The 14,187-nt window shown below is 48.2% G+C and overlaps 1 protein-coding gene across 2 annotated transcripts in view; it reads right to left on the bottom strand.

Annotated features, from left to right (window-relative positions):
* The window catches only part of ZMYM4 (zinc finger MYM-type containing 4), a 191,873-nt gene that overhangs the window by 38,465 nt on the left and 139,221 nt on the right, over positions 1-14,187 (bottom strand). The window lies entirely within an intron of this gene.

The raw sequence follows: 14,187 nt of genomic DNA, 5'->3' as shown, positions 1-14,187 counted from the left end.
TGCACCTGCTCTGTGATAGTCTCAGGGTTCTGTTGAAAGCGCAGAGAGCATCATGAAGACCAAGGAACACACCAAGCAGGTCCGTAATACTGTTGTGGAGAAGTTTAAAGCCGGATTTGGATACAAAAAGATTTCCCAAGCTTTAAACATCCCAAGGAGCACTGTACAAGCGATCATTTTGAAATGGAAGGAGTATCAGACCACTGCAAATCTACCAAGGCCTGGCCGTCCCTCTAAACTTTCAGCTCAGACAAGGAGAAGACTGATCAGAGATGCAGCCAAGAGGCCCATGATCACTCTGGATGAACTGCAGAGAACTACAGCTGAGGTGGGAGAGTCTGTCCATAGGACAACAATCAGTCGTACACTGCACAAATCTGGCCTTTATGGAAGAGTGGCAAGAAGAAAGCCATTTCTCAAAGATATCCATAAAAAGTCTCGTCTAAAGTTTGCCACAAGCCACCTGGGAGACACACCAAACATGTGGAAGAAGGTGCTCTGGTCAGATGAAACCAAAATTGAACTTTTTGCCCACAATGCAAAACGATATGTTTGGCGTAAAAGCAACACAGCTCATCACCCTCAACACACCATCCCCACTGTCAAACATGGTAGTGGCAGCATCATGGTTTGGGCCTGCTTTTCTTCAGCAGGGACAGGGAAGATGGTTAAAATTGAGGGGAAGATGGATGCAGCCAAATACAGGACCATTCTGGATGAAAACCTGTTGGAGTCTGCAAAAGACCTGAAACTGGGACGGAGATTTATCTTCCATCAAGACAATGATCCCAAACATACAGCAAAATCTACAAAGGAATGGTTCACAAATAAACGTATCCAGGTGTTAGAATGGCCAAGTCAAAGTCCAGACCTGAATCCAATCGAGAATCTGTGGAAAGAGCTGAAAACTGCTGTTTACAAACGCTCTCCATCCAACCTCACTGAGCTCGAGCTGTTTTGCAAGTAAGAATGGGCAAGAATTTCAGTCTCTCGATGTGCAAAACTGATAGAGACATACCCCAAGCGACTTGCAGCTGTAATCGCAGCAAAAGGTGGCTCTACAAAGTATTAATGCAAGGGGGCCGAATAATTTTGCACGCCCCACTTTTCATTTTTTTATTAGTTAAAAAAGTTTCAAAAATCCAATAGATTTCGTTTCACTTCACAATTGTGTCCCACTTGTTGGTGATTCTTCACAAAAAAATAAAAATGTTATATCTTTATGTTTGAAGCCTGAAATGTGGCAAAAGGTTGAAAAGTTCAAGGGGGCCAAATACTTTCGCAAGGCACTGTATGTCCGTGATCACACAAACCAATTATTATACACTTAACCAAATTTTTTTTTTACCAAAGACATGTAGCAGAATACATTTTGGCTTAAATTTATGACAAAATTTGATTTTATTGGATTTCTTTTAAAATAGAAAGAAGAAAATATTGTTTTTTTTCCAAATTTCCACTCTTTTTTCGCTTATATCAAAAAAAAATTAAAAAAACTGAGTCGTGAATAAATAACACCAAAATAAAGCTCTATTTTTGCAAACAAAATGATAACAATTTAATCTGGGTTCAGTGTAGCATGACCGCGCAATTGTCATTGAAATTGCGAAAGTGATGAAAGCAGAAAATTGGGCTGGGAAAGTGCCCTGTATTGTAGTGGTTAAGGTTTCCTGTAGGCCATTAGCAGAATGCATATATTAAGAAAGACAAAAATGTATTGTTGTTCCGAAGGGTGGGAAGAGAAGTCTTCTCCATCCCCAGAACTAAAGACTGACTCAACGGGCCAGGAGCAAACAGATTCTCAGGGACAGACAATTCAGTCTGCTTAAAAACTTGAACTAGAGCAGCAAAGGAAAGATCTGAAGTAATCTAAGAAGAGGCTGGAGACAGGTGGGCTCTAAGGCTGCTTTCACACTGGGGCGGGAGCAGCGTCGGCGGTAAAGCGCCGCTATTTTTAGCGGCGCTTTACCGTCGTTTTAGCGGCGGTGTGCGGGCTCTAGCGGGGTGGTTTTAACCCCCGCTAGCGGCCGAAAAGGGGTTAAACCCGCCCGCAAAGCGCCGCTGCAGCGGCGCTTTGCCGGCGGTGTCCCATTGATTTCAATGGGTAGGAGCGGTGAATACACCGCTCCTTCACCGCTGCAAAGATGCGGCTAGCAGGACTTTTTTCACCGTCCTGCCAGCGCATCGCTCCAGTGTGAAAGCCCTCCGGCTTTCACACTGGAGTTAAAGGGGCCGGTTTTTTTCAGGCGTTACACAGGCGCTATTTTTAGCGCTGTAACGCCTGAATACCGCCCCAGTGTGAAAGCAGCCTTAGAGAGGGTGACCTACAGTCACGCAACTCTCCTGTAACAGCCGAAACAAAGGGTATAGACACAAGAGGCAGAATGCACTAGTTTCTTTTGCCGAATAAACATTGTGATTAAACTGCCTGCAGGTGATGAAAAAAATTCCAACAGTGATTTTTGATGACACAAGATTTAGACCATCAGGTCAATTGGGCCCAGGTTGACTGTTTCACCACAGGAGGTTGTCCAAGTGTGCCAAAAATAGGATTTTTGTACTCACCGTAAAATCCTTTTCTCTGAAGTTCACTGACTGACACAGCTCCATTAATCTTGACCATAGGGTTATTATGCCACCTTCAGGCAAGGACTAGGCAGAACATGATATACATGTGAAAAAACAGAACTTTAAAGTTCTGCCCAGGGGGCGGTCCCTCTAGTAATAACCCCTCAACCTGCTTCCTGCAGCTCAGTACATCAACAAGCAGTATAATGTAAACCAATACGAGGGGAGGGTGCTGTGTCAGTCAGTGAACTTCAGAGAAAAGGATTTTACGGCTAGTACAAAAATCCTATTGTCTATTTCGTTCACTGACTGACACAGCTCCACTAATCTTAACCGTAGAGATGTCCCCAAGCAGTGTCATAACGAGGGGGAACAGCATAAAAACTTCACCCATAACCAGAAGTGCTCCCTAACAGGAGAGTCACCACCTTATCTAGCCGCCTCAGAACTCGCGGTCAACAATGCATTATACTCAAAAGTAACTTTTTAAAACAGATTAAAGAGTGCAGAATTGCAACATTACACGGCTGCCTGAAAAAAACTTTGCGGCCAAAGCAGGCAGACGATGCGCTTACATCCACTTTGTAGAATTTGGTAAAAGTGTGAACGGACGACCAAGTCGCCGCCTTACACACTTGAGCGACTAGCGCTTGATGTCGGAAAGCCCAAGAGGTTCCAATTGCCCTAGTGGAATGGGCCGTGACAGGAAAGGGGGGCACCTGCCCCTTCAAGGCGTAGGCCTGTACCACAATCGGTCTGATCCACCTAGAAATGGTGGCCGACGAGACCGCCATACCTTTTTTCAGACCAGCTACCAAAACGAACAGAGTCTGACTTTCGAAAGGGAGCTGCGGCAGACAAATACACCTTCAGAGCCCTAATCACGTCAAGAGCGTGAAGGGCCAACTCCTTAGGGTGCTTCGGCTTAGGACACAGAGATGGTAATACAATGTCCTCATTGATATGAAAAGCCAAGACCACTTCCGGTAGAAAGGACGGTTGCGGACGCAACACCACCTTATCCCTGTGGATAACCAGATAGGGCGACTTGCAGGACAAGGCCGCCAGTTCCGAAAACCTCCTGGCCGATGTGATGGCCACCAGAAAGACCACTTTCTGGGAAAGAGTCAACAGGGGAATCTCCCCATTTTCAAGCGGCGGTTTTTGAAGCGCCAACACCAGGTTCAAATCCCATGGGGGTAACAGTGGACGGACCGGAGGGACTACGTGTCGTACCCCCTGAACGATGGTACTCACTAAGGAGTGCGATGCCAGGGGTCGTTGAAAAAAAAAAAAAGACAGCCAAGGCTGAGATTTGCCCTTTGATGGTGCTTAAAGCCAATTTCTGGTCTACTCCTCACTGTAGAAACAGCAGGATCCTGTAAACGGAATAGGTGTGCGGACACCACCCTTTCTCTTTACACATGGAGATGTAGGCCTTCCAGGTACGATGGTATATCTTCCGAGAACATGATTTTCATGCTCTTAACATAGTTGAAATCACAGAGTCCGACAGGCCCCGGTTCCTTAGCACCTGGCTCTCAACAGCCATGCCATTAAAACCAGCCATGGAAAAGCAGGATGGAGAATTGGACCTCGACACAGAAGGTCCTCTCGTAACGTTAGTTGCCAGGGAGCGTCCACAACCAGGCGTACTAGGTCGGCTTACCAGGGTTGCCGAGGCCAATCTGGGGCAATCAGTATTACTGGAATCCCCTCGGCCTCCACTCTGCGGAGCAGACGTGGTAGTAGTTTTAGTGGAGGAAAAACGTAGATCAGTTGGTACTGACCCCACGGAGCCAACAGCTCGTCTGCCCAAGGATCTCTTATCCTGGATATGAATCTCCGCACCTTCCGATTGAGACAGGAGGCCAGGAGATGCACGTCTGGTGTGGCTCTACCACAGGCACGGTAGCCTGAACACCTCCGGATGCAAGACCCATTCTCCTGGGTCCAGCATCTGGTGACTTAGATAGTCCATCTGCCAGTTTTCTACTCCTGGGATGTAAATGGCCTACAAGGTCGGTACATGTTGCTCTGCCCACTGAAGGAAGGATCCCACCCCTGACCAGAGGCCCTGGGTCAACTGTACTCCCAGTACTCAACCCCAGCCAGTCAGGCTGGTGTTCGTTGTGATCACTGTCCAATGTAGAGGTAGGAATGACTTCCCGGACCGAAGTGCCGGGGACCTCAGTCACCAGAACAGGGAGTCCCTGACTGGCTCATCCGAATCTGCAGATCCAGGGTTAACTGAGATTTGTCCCATTTTGACAATATCCCCTTCTGCATGAGACTGGTGTGAAACTGGGCATACTGTAACGCCTTGAAGGAGGCCACCATGAGGCCCAGGACTCACATGCAGAAGCGCAGCAACGACCAGCTGTGGTTCATCAATAGTTTTACCGTGGCTCTGAGAGTCTGCAGTTTGTCTGAAGGGAGAAAAACTCTTGTTTCCATGGAGTCCAGCAGTAAGCCTAGGTACTCCAAGCGCTGAGTCGGTATGAGCACTGACTTTTTTAGGTTCAACAGCCACCCAAATTCCTGCAGGGTTTGCAACGTGATCGCCACATCCTCCTTTAATTCTGAGGTGGAAGCTGCTCTCAGGAGGAGACGGTCTAGGTAACCTATGATCATGATTCTGCGTTGTCTCAAAGCCAAAATTGGAGCCATACCTTGGCAAAAAGGGAGAGCCACAAACTGGTAGTGGGCTTCCCCAACTGCCAATGGCAGAAACCTCTGATGCTTGAGGCATATGGGTATGTGCAGGTACGCATCTAGGATGTCCAAAGACGCCAGGGAGTCCCCTTGATGGAGTGCAGCGACTACTGAGCAAATGGATTTACAAAGCAATTGAAGGCTTTCTGGTCCAAGATAGAACCCCTGGAACCTTTCTGACTCGGAACAGGCACTATCACCCCACGGCTTAGCAGGTTCCTTACCGCCCTCATTAGGGCCTCCCGGTGAGACAGGAGGTCCTCTCGCAACGGCAGTCTCCAGGGAGCGTCTAACACCAGACGCACCAGGTCTGCGTACCAAGGACGCTGAGGCCAATCTGGGGCAACCAGTATTACTGGGATCCCTTCGGTTTCTGCGAATCAGACGTGGCAACAGTTTCAGTGGAGGAAAGGCATAGATCAGCTGGTACTGATCCCACGGAGCCACCAGCGCGTCTGACGCATTGGCCCACAGATCTCTTTCCTGGACATGAATCTTGGCATTTTTCGATTGAGTGGGGAGGGCAGTGGATCCACATCTGGTGTGCCCCACTTCAGGCACAAGCGGAATATCTCCGGATGCAATGCCCATTCTCCTGGGTCCAGCATCTGTGGACTGTGTCCGCTTGCCAGTTCTCCACTCCCGGTATGTAAATGGCCGTCAATGTCGCTCTGCCCACCAAAGTATGTGAACGACCTCCCGTGCAGCGGCTGAGCTTCTTGTTCCCCTTTGGTGATTGACGTACGCCACAGCTGTGGCGTTGTCTGACTGTATCCTGATCGGACGCCCTTGAAGTCTCATCGACCATGTGTAGAGGCACAGCCTGATTGCTCTCAATTCGAGCAGATTGATCGGCAACTCTGATTCTTACGTCGACCAGAGGCCCTGAGCCGACTGAACCCCCATCACTCCACCCCAGCCGAATAGACTGGCATCCGTTGTGATCACCGTCCATTTCAGAGGAAGGAACAATTTTCCAGACTGAATCACCAGGGACCTCAACCACCAGATCAGCGAGTCTGACTGACTGACTCACCTGGATCCGTCGATCCAGAGACAACTGAGATTTGTCCCATTTTGTCAAATCTCCTTCTGCAGGACTCTGGTGTGGAACTGGGCATAAAGTACTGCCTCGAAGGAAGCCACCATGAGTCCCAGTACTCGCATGCAAAAGCGGAGCGACGACCACTTGCGGTTCATCAGCAGTTTGACCGCGGATCTGAGAGTTTGCAATTTGTCTGAAGGGAGAAAAACTTTCGCTTCCCTGGAGTCCAACAGCAAACCTATTGCAACAAGGCGAAAAATTGGGACTTTACATGAAGCACAGCTTAAGAGCATAAAAAGGTAGAATCACATGATCATGGACTACATAGCATAGTAACATAACATAACCTATATGAAAAATAAAGATATTGATAAAAATGAATATATACTAATTCATAAACAATATGGTTGAATTGATGATGGTATAATTAAAATCCAATCTATGGGTAATAGAAACATTGGTACACGGTAGTGCAATTATACTATTCATAGACAACAATCACGTAGAAATAAGAATAAATATGCATTAATGAACTATAATATTGGAAATCATGTCACTTATTACGGAGTCTCAAGACCACATGATTTAAAGATGGAACATAAGGCTAAGGCTTAGGGAAAGCTGGTTGATGTCTTTTTTGTTGGTTGTTGCACATGGTTTGGTCTCACACATTTACAACACATCTGTAACAATAAATTACTATTAGTTTTTTTATTTATTTTTTCTTGCAGCACATTCACTGTCACTAGTATTCACTGACCACCAGCAAACAAACATTCACCTATGGTGCTGCACATGCTGTGTTCCTGGACCTCAATGTGGCCATATCTGTGCGGCCTCAGCTCCGGGGGAGGTCCGTTTCCCTCATGGCGTCCTCTACCATCAATAGCATTTTCTCTATATCTTTATGCAATTATAGGTAAGAGCGTCTAGCAATATCCTTGCTTTTTCGCTCTTTTCTTTCCCTGTTTGTGTTCAGCAATTGTCTAACCTTGTAATCCTTTATTATTATTTTTTACTATAGATCGCTGTACTTGCAATTGCTCCTGATGAGTGGGGGTTCCCACGAAAGTTACATAGTTAGTAAGGTTGAATAAAGACACCAGTCCATCCAGTTCAACCTGAGTCTTTACAATTGTCCCTATCCCTGTACATTGCACACTCACATCAGTCCCTACCCCCAAGAAGCCCACAATCCAAGGTCCCCATTCATATACTAGGGCCAATTTTGGACAGAAGCCAATTTACCTACCTGTATGTCTTTGGAGTGTGGGAGGAAACAAGAGCACCCGGAGGAAACCCACGCAGGCACAGGGAGAACATGCAAACTCCAGGCAGGTAGTGTCATGGTTGGGATTTGAACCAGCGACCCTTTATACTGCTAGGTGAGAGTGCTAACCACTACAACACCGTGCTGCCCAAAATTCTTATTACGCTTCTATGTGAGTTACAGTCACCAAGACTTGCAGGTAGGCCCCAGCGAGGTAACGCGTAGAGCCTTAGCCTTATGCTCCATCTTTAAATCATGTGGTCAAGACTCCGTAATAAGTGACATGATATACAATATTATTGTTCATTAATGTATATTTATTCTTATTTCTAAATGATTGTTGTTGTCTATGAATAGTAAAATTGCACTACTGTGTACCAATGTTTCTATTACCCATAGATTGTTTTTTTTAATTATACCATCATCAATTCAACCATATTGTTTAGGAATTAGTATATATTTTTATTAATTTTTATCAATATATTTATTTTTCATATTTGTTATGAATTATGCCAACATCATGTAAATAAATTGTCTAGATTGTATCCAATTATACTATGTAATCTTTTTGAGTTAATGCTCATGCTTCCGGAGTCCATGAACATGTGATTTTAACTTTTTATTCTCTTAAGCTGTGCTTCATGTAAAGTCCAAATTTTTCGCCTTGTTGCAATTTGTTCCACATAATAGGGAGGGAGGCAGATGAACCTACCCATTCGCTGCCTCATGCAACGTCCCAAATACCTCGCCCCTCTTTTTTTCCAACAGCAAACCTAGGTACTCCAGATGCTGGGTCGGCACAATCACCAACTTTTGAGGTTCAACAGCAACCCAAATTCGGTCTGCATGGTGATCGCCACATCCTCCTCTAATTCTAAGGCGGAAGATGCTCTCAGGAGGAGGTCGTCTCGGTATCCCACGATCGCGATCCCACGTTGTTGCAGCAACACCAAAACTGGAGCCAGTACCTTGGTAAAGACTCGGGGGGCTGATGCCAGACCAAAAGGAAGAGCCACAAACTGGTAATGGGCTTCCCCAACTGCAAATCGCAGAAACTTTTGGGTATGTGCAGGTACGCATCCTGGATGTCCAAGGACGCCAGGGAGTCCCCTTGATGGAGCGCAGTGACTACTGAGCACACAGATTCCATTCTGAACCTCTAAACTTTCACAAAGTGATTGAGGGCTTTTAGGTCCAAGATCAGACGTACCCCTCCTTCTTGGGAACCATAAAGATTTGAGTAGAATCCCTGGAAGCGATCAGAGTCCGGAACCGGTACAATCACCCCGCGATTCAACAGGGCCTCCCGGCGAACCGGGGATACGGGTATGCTAGAGGGGAAGAATCTATTTGGCGGCCGAGATAAACTAACTTGTAGCCTGTGGAAATCAGATCGCAGACCAACTGGTCGGATAACCGGGAGGACCACCCGGCTGCGAACTCCCCACCCGAGACATGGGTGGGGGCAAACCTTCATGCGGTAGCACTTTTATTCGCAGGCTTGCGGTTCCAGGGACATTTTGACCGTCCGTGGGTGTCCTGTCTGGCTGGGGACGTTTTGTCAAAGCTCCGGGCGGACGAAAAAGCCATTTGTGAGTGGAAAAAGAGGGTCATTCCCTATGGCGTGGCTCCTTAGCCTCCCTGGCCTGTGGGAGTAGGGTACTCTTACCACCGGTGGCATTTTTAATAATGTCAACTAATGAGGCTCCAAAGAGCCAGTCGCCAAGGAAAGGAAGATCCGTCAGGGCTTTTTTGGATGCCTGGTCAGCAGACCAGCATTTTAGCCAAATTAGGCGCCTCAGCACCACAGCTGACACTGAGGCCCTGGATAACAGAGGGAGAGTATCCAGGGCTGCGTCACAGACATACTTAAGGCCTTGCACTAGTTAGTCTGCTAGTTCCACACAGACAGGGGAAGCCTGTTGCTCCCCCAATTGGTGATGCAAAAGTTTTGCCACGTATTTTTCCTGTGACACAAGTGCGGATGCCAGTACAGGTCACACCGCAGACCCCACAACCGTAAACAAGGAATGAGGGCACCGGGATCGTGGTTACTTTATTTAACCTGGATACTGGGTGGTCCAGGACCAGAGGAGCCAACCACTTTTTGAGAAGGCTTTCCTCAAAGAGGACCGAAAGGTCAGTTGCGGTCTACCCCATTCCTTGTATATGAACTTATCGAAATAAGTCTAATACGGGATCACCTTAGGTGAACGTGTTGGTAAAAGGGACTGGTACATCAGCAGAGGGACCTACTGTATCCTGAATTTTCAGGGTATCAAGCACAGCTGTAAGAAGTGCTCCAACAAGCACTTGTGGACAGGGACTGACCCTCACTGTCCTGGTCAGCGTCGTCTGACAAGACAGAGCAGGGGTCACCAGCCTCAGCAGGACCCAAGTCTGCGTCAGAGCTCTCCCCAGAGGACCGGGGGGGGGGTGGGGTGGGGGGGTTAGCACCTTTCTTCCCACGCACCGCCTCCATCTTGGCAACAAACTAATGGTGTCCATGGGAACTGCGCAGTCCGCAGGTGACCCGGTTGCAATTGCCTGGATTTCGGGGGAAGGAAGGGACAGAAAAGAGAAGAGAGGGAGGTGAGGGACCCCCGAATCGACCTCCCAGGGAATGCCCAGCTGCTCAACCCTGTCCTGAAGAGCTGGGAGACATTCCACTGTAGACCTACTCCTGATCAGTGCAGGGTAGGCTACTGGCCTCGGCATACTATGACGCAGACATCAGTAGCCCGGCCATATGTATGCCCCGGAGCATAAAAGCTCACCGACCACCTCTGGAGCCGAGGTATGTCGTGGCCTGCCTGGACTGGGGAGACTACAAGGATAAGCGTATCCAGCCTGTCACCAAGCTGGCTGTTGATAGTAGATCACAGGATCATTCATCTTGCGCAAAAACCCAAGCTTCTGTGTAAAAAAAGCATTGACCGATGGGCCTGCAGGGTTCCTAGGTCCTTCTCCTTTGCTAGGCAAAATAAAACTGATGCTGCTTTGCGAGGTGGGGGTTTGTAGCCTGAGGGACCGCCCTCCTGGGCGGAACTAAGAATTCTGAGTGTTGTATTACAACTATGCCTAGTATTCTAGTGATAAGGCTAACAACCCAACTAGTACTTTGTCTTGCGCTGACCCGGACGGGGACTCATCCTCACTGTCCGGGCCTGGTCAGCATTATCTGAAGCAACAGAGCAGGGGCCGCCAGTCTCAGCGAGGCCCGAGTCTGCCTAACAGCCACTTTTTACTACCTTTGCGCCCGCACACTGCCTCCACCCTGGCAACTAATGTTTTAAGGACCGCCGACAAAGCGTCCAAAGGCACTGCACTGTTTGCAGACAAGCCGGTTGCAACTGCAGGGAGTTCTGGGGGAAGAAACACCAGTTTTTGAAGCCATGCTGAGCCACCGTGTCTGCCACCCTTGGGGACCTAGGACAGGTGCACAATCCCACCCTTCTGGCTGCTGCAGATTGAGGGGGGCCCCCACCGCAGGACTAACCACCCCGACTGAGCGCTGCACCGTTCAGTTACAAGTGCCTGTGTCCAGTATCAGCTCCCAGGTGTCCCGAGTGAAAAACTGCGCTGTTCTGAGCAGCAGGGACCAGCGCTGAACATAAAAAATGCGCTGGACTACAACAAAATGTCCACTGGCCGCCCTGTATGAAGGACATAATCACAGAGAAAATGGCCGCAGAGCTACAGAAAAATGGCCCCTGACCATGTTTTCCACTGAGGCACACCAAAAATGTCCGACAAACAACTGTACACAGTCAAAGGTCAGAGAAAATGGCGGCAGAACATCGCTATGGCGATCAGCACATGCAGACCTCCAGGGACACAGACACACAGCGCAGCACCCCATCTAAGGAGAGAGCCCCCCAGGGGACCACCTGGCTACAGGTGTACACACCGATCAGCAGCCCATCATGCAGCATCCCCCACAGGGGGTAGGGGTGGTAAATAGGGACAGGGAAAGAAGACCCCCTAATCGACCTCCCAGGGAATGCTCAGCTGCTCAATCCCGTCAAGGCAGGGAGAGCTGTACTTACCCTCCGGATGAGCTGGAGACATCCCATCACAGACCCACTCTCCAAGCAGTACGAGGTGACTGCCGGCCACGGCAAACTGTGACAAGGACATCGGTAGTCCGGTCATATGTGTGCCCCGGAGCGTTGCGCTCACAGGCCGCCCCTGGAGCCTGAGGGGCATGTTGTAGCCGATACAGCGCGTAGCTAGGGTCTGCACACGCACGATGACCAGGCTGGGGAGACTACAAGGATCTAGATTATCCAGCCTGTCAACCAGCCGGCTGTTGATAGCAGATCACAGGATCTTAAAATCTTGCGGAAAAGGCAAACATTCAGCAAAAAAATCCCAGGACCGATGGTCCCACAGGGATCCTGGGTCCATGTCTCATTAGGCAGAAAAAAACTGAGCTGTAGGAAGCAGGCGGAGGGGTTATTACTTGAGGGACCGCCCCCTGGGCAGAACTCTAAAGTTCTGTTTTTTCACATGTATAACATGTTCTGCCTAGCCCTCTCCTGAAGGTGGCGTAATAACACTACGGTCAAGATTAATGGAGCTGTGTCAGTCAGTCAGTGAACGATAGAGAAATGGGCGTTTCCATGAGAATGCACCAAGTCAGACCCTGGGGCCAGTGCCCTTTAGAAATAGGCTACCGCCTGCTGAAGGGAAAACTACTCAGCCTTGTCACGCCTATTCCAAGGACAGGGAAAGGAAAGCGAGATGACTGAGAAGCTCCCAGCAGGCCCTCACAGCTTCAGTGTAAGGCTCCAGTTTGATACATTAATCTCACAGCCAGAGTTACGCAAAGGGCAGGGGCCCACTAGTGAGGACTAAGGATGAGCTCCGCCGTGTTCGCATGCTCCACGCACAGAGGCTGCCAGGAAGTCGGCGCAGCGCTGTGCTAATCACAGGCAGTGAGACATTGCCCCGATACTCGGCTGCAGAGATCGGGCAATGTCTCACTGCCTGTGATTGGCGCAGCGCTGTGCCGACTTTCTGGCGTGCTCTGCACGTGGAGAACGTGAACACGCTGGAGCTCATCCCTAGTGAGGACTGTTTTAGCTCCTGACCTACCAGACTATATGCTTGGATAAGACTCTGGTATAGATTTTGGGGGAAAGGGGCACCCTCGCACCATTTTTTTTTTGGGCGTGAGGTCTCCTGCAAAATCCAAACCAGACCCGAAGGGCCTGGTATGAATTGTGGGGGGGGGGGGGGGGGGGGGGGACTGCACACAGTTTTTTTTTTTTAAGAATTTTACTGTTGGCTCTTCTGTTTACATCCTGCGGTTAGTGGGGAATTCCTGGCTGACAGCAAGGATGAGTCATGCTTGTTAGGGTGCTAGCTCCTTAACAGCCAGTAGCCCTGAGATGGTCACTGCTAAATGTTTCAGTTCCTGCTGCAGTTGGTCTGCGGTAAAATAATGTGCAAAAAATATCGCAAAATAAAAAATTAACTCATGTGATATTTAACATGAATTTCTGTGAATTGCAAATTTTTTAAGGCAGAGTTCTGGCGGAAAAAAAATGTAAAAGTTAGCAGCTACAAATAAGGCAGCGGTTGACTTAATTTGACACTCATCTGTCCCAGGATCCAGCGATGCGGGGGAACGAAGCCCCGCTAGTCTCCCCCTCCTCTCTGCGGCACAGCCATTGTCACTGTTGGCGCCTGGCTGTGGCGTCACAGCCGGGCACGGGCTGTGACTGGCCAGGCAATCATCTGGGACCTGTGACGTGTCCCAGATGATTGCCGAGAGGGAGGGGGGAGAGGAACTCATTTCCGGTGCCAAGGGAGGAAGTGGGAGCTGGAACCCTCTAAAAAGAGGGTTTCCGCCGCCCCCCAAAAAAATTACATACCAAATGTGGCCTTTCAGGGGGTCACCGTCCCTTAAAGCGGAAGTAAAAATATAGTAAAAAGTAAAAAAAAATGCTGCTTTTTTTTTTTAAATCGTCAAAAAATAAAAACAGCAGAGGTGATCAAATACCACCAAAAGAAAGCTATTTGTGGTAAAAAAGGGAAGTCAATCTTGTCTGGGTACAACATGCATGACCGTGCAATTGTCAGCTAAAGCGACACAGTGCCGTATTTCAAAAAAGAGCTTGGTCATGAAGGGGGTAAATCCTTCCGGGGGTGAAGTGGTTAAATAGCACTATAGTTAAATGTTTTTGTTTACTTATGTTTGCTTTTTTTGCAAATTAAGTTCAAGTGGTATTTACCAAGCACTTATTTTTGCTAAATTTCCGTTACAAATGCATTTGGATTAAATGTGTCACATGGCCCAAATATCACATGCAATGTAGTTTTGTGAATTTTCCCCCCAGTTATTAAGAGAAAGACATGAGTATGTGGGGAAGCAGAAAAGGTAAGATTGTGGGGCCCCTGTTCAACAAATCCCATCATGAAATTCTACTTTCTGTTCCAAACGATCTCTGCCTGTGCACACAAAGCCAAACATGACCAAGGTACAACGCTGCACTCATGATTCAGACAACAGAATAGAATAATGTGAAAGCAAAGTAATGTCAAATATGCTCATCAACCATAATTTTCCAGGAGATCAATG

Source organism: Lithobates pipiens, unplaced genomic scaffold (genome assembly GCF_037356315.1).
Source record: "Lithobates pipiens isolate NorthernLeopardFrog02 unplaced genomic scaffold, aLitPip1_a1.2 Scaffold_16, whole genome shotgun sequence".
In the NCBI taxonomy this organism is placed as follows: Eukaryota; Metazoa; Chordata; class Amphibia; order Anura; family Ranidae; genus Lithobates; species Lithobates pipiens.
The sequence above is the reverse complement of the archived record's forward strand: the minus strand, read 5'-3'. Positions and strand labels throughout refer to the sequence as shown.